This window comes from Canis lupus, chromosome X (assembly GCF_011100685.1).
Source record: "Canis lupus familiaris isolate Mischka breed German Shepherd chromosome X, alternate assembly UU_Cfam_GSD_1.0, whole genome shotgun sequence".
In the NCBI taxonomy this organism is placed as follows: domain Eukaryota; kingdom Metazoa; phylum Chordata; class Mammalia; order Carnivora; family Canidae; genus Canis; species Canis lupus.
Window position 1 is genome coordinate 61,779,688 of NC_049260.1, and position 8,103 is coordinate 61,787,790.

Sequence of the window (8,103 nt, forward strand, 5' to 3'; positions counted from 1 at the left end):
CCTTCAGGGTAATACAAATCAAACACAATGAGATACCACCTCACACCAGTGAGAATGGGGAAAATTAACAAGGCAGTAAACCACAAATGTTGGAGAGGATGTAGAGAAAGTGGAACCCTCCTGCACTGTTGGTGGGAATGTAAACTGGTGCAGCCACTCTGGAAAACTGTGTAGAGGTTCCTCAAAGTGTTAAAAATAGATCTTCCCTACGACCCAGCAATTGCACTGCTGGGTATTTACCCCAAAGGTACAGATGCAATGAAACGCCGGGACACCTGCACCCCGATGTTTATAGTAGTAATGTCCACCATAGCCAAACTGTGGAAGGAACATTGATGTCCATCGAAAGATGAATGGATAAAGAATATGTGGTCTATGTATACAATGGAATATTACTCAGCCATTAGAAGTGACAAATACCCACCATTTGCTTCGATGTGGATGGAACTGGAGGGTATTATTATGCTGAGTGAAATAAGTCAATCAGAGAAGGAGAAACATTATATAGTCTCATTCATTTGGGGAATATAAAAAATAATGAAAGGGAATAAAGGGGAAAGGAGAAAAATGAGTGGGAAATATCAGAAAGGGAGACAGAACATGTGAGACTCCTAACTCTGGGAAGCGAACTAGGAAAGGTGGAAGGGGAGGTGGGTAGGGCATGGGGGTGAGTGGGTGATGGGCACTGATGGGAGCACTTGATGGGATGAGTACTGGGGGTTATTCTATATGTTGACAAATTGAACACCAATAAAAAATAAATTTATATAAAAAAATTTAAAGCTCATAAAAATTCAAACTTTAACAATTTAAGGAATTGAAACCTAATAGAAGGTGTTATCTGAAAATAATGAAATAAAACTGTAGAAAACAATAATAGAAATATGGGAAAATCTCCAAGAAATTGGAAACTAAATAACACTTATCTAATTCATGGACCAAAGAGGATGTCTCAGGAAAAATCAAACATATATAGAACAAAAAATAAATGAAAATAAAAAAAGAAAACCTACAGCTCACAACATTTCAGAATCAGAAAACAGTTTCTTGTCAAGGTTGGGATGAGGAGAGTGGGTGACCAAAAAGGAAGCAGGGGAATTTTGGGTCAAGAGGGAACTCTTACATATCTTGATTGTTGTGGTGGTTATACAACTACATGCATTTTTTTGAGGCTCATGAAACTGTATGCCAAAAAGGAGTGTATTTTATTTTGTCTAAATCATACCATAGTGAAAATAACTTTTAAAATATGCATCATTTTAATAGAAAAATGGGCTTTTCTGCATCAATTGAGATGATTTTATGACTTTTCTCCTCCACTAAGTTAAAGTAATATATTAAATAAATTAATTTTTTGCATGTTGAATTACTATTGGATTCTGGAATAAAATCCACTTAGTCATGACATACCATCTAATATGATACTGTACTTCATCTGTTAGTATTTTCCTGAAGATTTTGTATTTATGTTCATAGGGAAAATTGGGTTATAGTTTTATTTAATTCTGATGTATTTGTCTGGTATCCAGGTCTCAAAGAATAAGTTAGAAAGTGTTTCATCCTTTTTCAATTTTTGGAATATTTTGGAAAAGTTTGGTGTTAATTCTTCAAAATGTTTGGTAGAACTTAGTGAATCTATATGAATTATGGCTTTTCTTTGTTTTAGAGTATTTGATTATTGACTCAATTCCTATATATATTGTATTTTTTCATATTTTCTATTATATCTACTCAATAATGTCAGTCTATGTGATACTTGGAAATTGTCTATTTATAAAGGTTATATAACTTGTTGGCATAAAATTGTTTATATTAATATTTTATAATATACATTGGGCTCCCTGCATGGAGCCTGCTTCTCCCTCTATCTTTGTCTCTGCTTCTCTCTCTGTATATGTCATGAATACATAAATAAAATCTTTTTAAAAAGTTTACCAATTTGGTCAATTACTTTCAATGAAACATTTTAAATTTTATTAATTCTTAATGTTGTTTTCATTTCATTAATCTCTCCTCTGATTCTTATTACTTTCATCATTCCACTAGCTTTAAGTTTGGCTAGTTTTTTTTCTAGTTCCAGATGTTGTACAATTAGATTAGTTGGGTTAGTGATTTGGAATTTTTTCCTTTACTGTAAGAATTTACAGTTTGTACATTTCCTCTCAGAAATAGTTCCACTGTGTCACATAGGTTTTGGTATAGCCTTTTATTTTTATATGTTGTAAATGTTTCTATTTTCCTTTTTCATTTCTTCTTTGACTTACTGGTTATTTAAGACTCATTTGTGTAATTTCCACATATTTGTAAACTTTGTACTTTTCCATTTTTAAAATTGATTTCTATTTTCATTGCATTTTGGTCAGAGAAAATACTGTGTACAGCATAACCTTTTAAATTTATTGAGTTTTGTTGTGTAGCCTAAGATGTGATCTATGGGAATATTTAACGTACAATATTTGTGTTCTGTATATATTTGTTAACCATAATTACTCTGTTTTCTTATTGATCTGTTTTTCGTGTACTCTTTTTTTGTTATTGATCTATCTTGCTGTTATAGTCATAACTGAACTGTTGGCTCCTACTGTTATTATCTATATATTTCTTTATTCAGTTCTTTCCATTTTTATTTCATATATGGTGGAGTACTATTGTTAGTTGCAAACATGCTTATAATTGTTTTATAGTATTGAAGATTTGACCCTTCTATCAATATATAATATCATTTTTGTCTTATAAAATTTCCTGACTTACTGAAATTCTAGTTTTTCTGATATTAGAATAGCTCTATTTTGCTTGCTATTAGGATGCAATATATTTTTCCATCATTTCATTATTTACTCATCTTTTAATCAGAGTTGAATATCTTTAAAAAATCAGTTCTTCCTGTATTTTATTTTGTTTATTCAATTATTTATTTTAGCTTTATTTTTGAACTTTTGAAAAGTTTAACAAGAGTTGACACACAATGTTACATGAGTTTCAGGTGCAAAGCATAGGGATTTGGCAAGTTTATGCATTATGCTATGCTCACCACAAGTGAAGATACCATCTATTTCATTACATCTCTATTACAATAATACTGACTATATTTCTTATGCTGTGCCTTTCTTCCCTCGACTTATCTCTTCCATAACCAGAACCCTGTATCCCTCTCTCCCCTTTGCCCATTCACCCCAATCCCCCAATCTCTTTCTGGCTACCATTAGTCTGTTTGTATTTACACTTTATACTTTGTTTTTTGTTTATTCATTTTTTAGATTCCAATTGTGAGTGGAATTATATGACATTTGTCTTTTGAAGTCTGATTTATTTCACTTAGCATAATATCCTCTAGGTTTATCCATTTTGTCTCAAATGACACAATGTTATCTTTTTTATGGCTGTGCAAAGTTCAACTGTATATGTATGTATGTATGCATGTATGTGTGTATCATATCTTCTTTATCTAGTTATCTATTGATGAACACTTGAGTTAACTTCCATATCTTGACTATTATAAATAATGCTGCAGTAAACATAGAGGTGCATATACCTTTTTGAATTAGTGCTTTTATTTTCTTTGCATAGATATTCAATAGTATAATTATTGGATCATATGGTATTTATATATATTTTAGGAATGTTTCTACTACAGTCTCCATAGTGGCTATTCCAATTTATATACCAACTAACAGGTCATGGCAGTTCCTTTTTCTTCACATTTTTGTAAATACTTGCTATTTCTTGACATTTTGATTTAAGCTATTCTAACTGGTATAATTTTCTATCTCGTTGTGGATTTGATTTGCATTTCCTGATGATTACTGATGTTGAGAAACCTTTCATGTGTCTGGTGGCCATTTGTATGTCTTCTTGGAAAAAAAATGTCAATTCAATCTTCTGCCGATTTTTTTTTTTAATTTTTTTTTTCTGCCGATTTTTAAAGTCAGATTGTTTTGTTGTTGTTGTTGTTGTTGAGCTGTATAAATTTTGTGTATATTTTCAATATTAAGGCCATATTGAATTTATTTTTTTCAAATATCTTCTCTCATTCAACAGGTTGTCTTTTTTTTTTTTTTGATGGTTTGTTTTGCTTTGCAAAAACCTTTTATTTTGAGATAGTCACAATAGTTATTTATTGCTTTTGCTTTCCTTCCTTAGGAGACATATCTAGAAAAAGTTGCTGTGACCAATGTCAGATAAATTACTATTCATGTTCTTTTCTGGACTTTTTTTTATATTTTCCCAACTCACATCTAGGTCTTTATCCATTTTTAGTTTAATTTCGTATACATTTTAAGAAAATGATCCAGTTTCATTCTTTTATGTATAGCTATCCAGTTTTCCAAGCACTATTTATTGAAGAGATGGTCTTCCCCCATTGTGTATTCTTGCCTCCTTTGTCATAGGTAAATTGACCATACAAATGTGGATTAATTTCTGGAGTTTATATTCTGTTCTATTGATCTATGTGTCTTTTTTTGTGTGTGCCAGTACTGTACTGTTTTGATTACTACTGCTTTATAATATATCTTGAAATCTGGTTGATACCTCCAACTTTATTCTTTCTCAGGATTACTTTGGTTATTTGGGGTCTTCTGTAGCTTCATTCAAATTTGAAGAAGGTATCAGTGTTTTAAAAGAGACTGCATTGAATCTGTGGATTGCTTTGGGTAATATGGACATTTTCACAATATTAATTCTTCTAATCCGTGAGCATGGAATATCTTTCCATTTGTTTCTGTCATCTTCAATCTCTCTCATCAGTATTTCATAGTTTTGAAAGTACACACCTTTCACTTTTTGGTTAAGTTTATTTCTAGGTATTTTATTCTTTAGCTTTATTTATTTTGGTGCAATTGTAAATGCTGTGTTTTTTGTTACTTTTATTTTTTGAAATATTTTATTTTAGGGATGCTCGGATGGCTCAGTGGTTGAGCACCTGCCTTCAGCCCAGGGTGTGATCCTGGAGTCCCGGGATCCAGTCCTGCGTCAGACTCCCTGTATGGAGCCTGCTTCTCCCTCTGCCTGTGTCTCTGCATGTCTCTGTCTCTCACTATGTCACTCATGGATAAATAAAGTCTTAATTTTAAATATATATATATATATATATATTATTTTAGAGAGAAAGAGTGTACATGAGTGGGGTTGGGTAACAGAGGGAGAGGGAAAGAATCTTAAGCATACTCCATGCTGAGTGAGTCTGGAGTCACGCCCCAAATTGGGGCATGGTCTCACAACCCTGAAATCATGACCTGAGCCAACACCAAGAGTCAGAGGTCACACCAAGGGTCAGAGGTCAACACCAAGAGTCAGTCACTCAGAGGTGACTGAGCCACACAGACATCCCAGTGATTTTATTACACTTCTCTTTATAATACTTATTATTAGTGTGTAGAAATTCTAACAATTTTTAGTTATTAATGACATATCTTGAAATGTTACTGAAGTAATTTATTACTTCTAGTAATTTTTTGGTAGAGTCTTTAGGATTTTCTATGTATAGTATCATGTCATCTGCAAATAGTGATAGTTTAACTTCTTTTTGCTAATACAGATGACTCATTTCTTTTTCTTGTCATATTGCTGTAGCTAGGACTTACAATACTGTGTTGAAAAAAAGTGTAGCGAGTGGACATCTTTGCTTTGTTCCTGATCCTGAGGGAAAGCCCTCAGTTTTTCACTTTTGAGTGTGAAATTTGCTGTGAGATTTTCACATATGGCTTTTATTATGTTGAAGTATGTTTCCTCTAACCTTACTTTAGTTAGAATTTCTATAATTACAAGTGTTGAATTTTGTCCAATGCTATTTCATCATCTATTGAAAAGATCATATGATTTTTATAATTTGTGTTTTATCTATTGCATGCTGTTGATTGATTTGCAAATATTGAACCATGATTTCATGTCTAGGGTAAATCCCACCTGATTGTGGTGAATGATCTTTTTAGTGTATTATTGTATATGATTTGCTAATATTCTATTGAGGATTTTTGCATCTATGTTCATCAGGGATATCAGCCTGTACTTTTCTTTTTTCTTTCTATTTTTGTGATATCTTTGTCTGATTTTGTTACCTGGGTGATGGGGGCCTTATAGAATGCATTTGGAAGCTTTCCCTTCTCTTCTATTTTTTGGAATACTTTGAAAATAGGCATTACATCTTCTTTAAATATCTGGTAGAATTTACCTGTGAGTCCATATGCTCCTGGACTTTTGTTTCTTGATAGATTTAATATTATTACTTGTGAGCTGTCTGTTCAGATTATCTATTTCCTCCTGATTCTGTTTTGGAAGATTGCATGTTTCTAAATATTTAACAATTTCTTCTAGGTTTTCCATGTTTTTGGCATATAATTTCTTGCAATATAGTCTTATAATCCTTTATAATTCTGTGGCATCATTTGTTACTTCCCTCATTTCTGGTTTTCTTTAGTTTGATCTTTCCTTTTTTCTTTTCTTGATGAAGCTAGAAAAGTGTTTTTCAATTTTGTTTAAAGGACCAGCTTCTGATTTAATTGATTATTTTCTATTTTTTATGTCTCTGTGACATTTACTTATGCTCTGACTTTTATTATTTCCCCTTTCCTATGCACCTTGTACTTTTATTCTTCTTCTTTTTCTAGTTCTTTTAGGTATAATGCTAGATTGTTTACTTGAACTTCTTGTTTCCTGAGGTAGGCTTGTATTGCTATATACTTTCCTGTTTGAACAGCTTTTACTATGTTCCAAAGATTTTGGACCAATTTGTTTTCATTTTCATTTGTATCCATGTATTTTTATTTTTTTTATTTCTTTTTTTGATCCATTGGTTATTTACTGTCATTTTTTTACTATCATTTTCTTTAGTCTCCACATGTTTTTCTCATTCTTTTTCTTATGATTTATCTCCAGCTTCATACGGTTGTAATCTGAGAAGATGCATGTATGGTTTCAATCTTCTGAAATTTATTGAGGCCTGTTTTATGGCCTATTATGTGCTGTACTCTGGAAAATGTAGCAAATGTGCTTGAAAAGTATGTGCATACTGTGTTTCTTGGATGGGATCTGTTATGTTTCCTGTGATCCAATGCATCTATCAAAGACATTGTTTCCTTGTTGATTTTCTGTCTGAATGATCTATCCATTGATATAAGTGGGATGTTAAAGTCCTCTATTCTTATTGCATTGCTATCAATTTCTCTCTTCATATTCATTAATATTTGCTTTCTCTATTTAGGCACTTCGGTGTTAAGTGTGCAGATATTTAAAATTGTGATATCCTCTTGTAAAATTGATCCCTCAGCCACAGAGTTGGCTTAGGAGTAGTTTTAAGTGACAAAGGGAGCACTGCTATCAACTCATCCATCTTCCTCACAAAATATTTTCCACCCAAGGGACTTTGAATATACTGTATTTCACCTTCCAGACTCACCCAGGATAGGAAAGCCTGTATAAAGGACCACCTGTTTGGCTTCATGCCTGTCCCAACAATAATATCCCAATGGTGTGATGAACCTGATGAATTAGCAGTACAGGAGTCCATGAAAGAAAAGGACTCCATGGGAAAGAGAATAGTTTAAACTATAGATGATTTTCAAAGATTATCATCCATCCTCACCCTCAAAATCCAAATTTGAACCATTGCTGTTTCTCCCCAATGTGTACCCATAGGGCAGCATGTGCCTGCTCATCCTTGAGGAAAAATCCTGGAGTCCAGTCGTTACAATTAAGCAGGTCCTGTTAAAAATACAGGAACTTCAAAATGAACCAAATACCCAAGACCCAGTTCAAACAGAGAACTACAGGATTTACTGCCAAAACAGACTGAATTATGAGAAGAGGGCTTGAGCATAAGCAAAGAATTTAACACCTTCATAAGTGGTGACCTTGTGGCAGCATAAGAAGGAAGGTATTGGCTTGGCAAAAACTTGTTTACAACACTTTTGAAAATTAACTTTGCTCTATACAATTACTAGTCACCTAGGGAGGGTTGGATGGTGGCATTTTCCATTTCTACTACTAAAACACAGTTCTTGGCTCACTGAATTGCCTGGTTTTTCATACATGTTTTTTTCCTTCAGTCTTTTGTATTTTAATTGTTATGTAAAACTTGGTTTTGTTTTTATATTGATTTCTTAATTC

General features: G+C 32.7%; 1 pseudogene; it reads left to right on the forward strand.

Annotated features, from left to right (window-relative positions):
* Positions 1-7,370: 7,370 nt before the first annotated feature.
* LOC111094941 lies at positions 7,371-7,809 on the forward strand (annotated as a pseudogene).
* Positions 7,810-8,103: the final 294 nt, after the last annotated feature.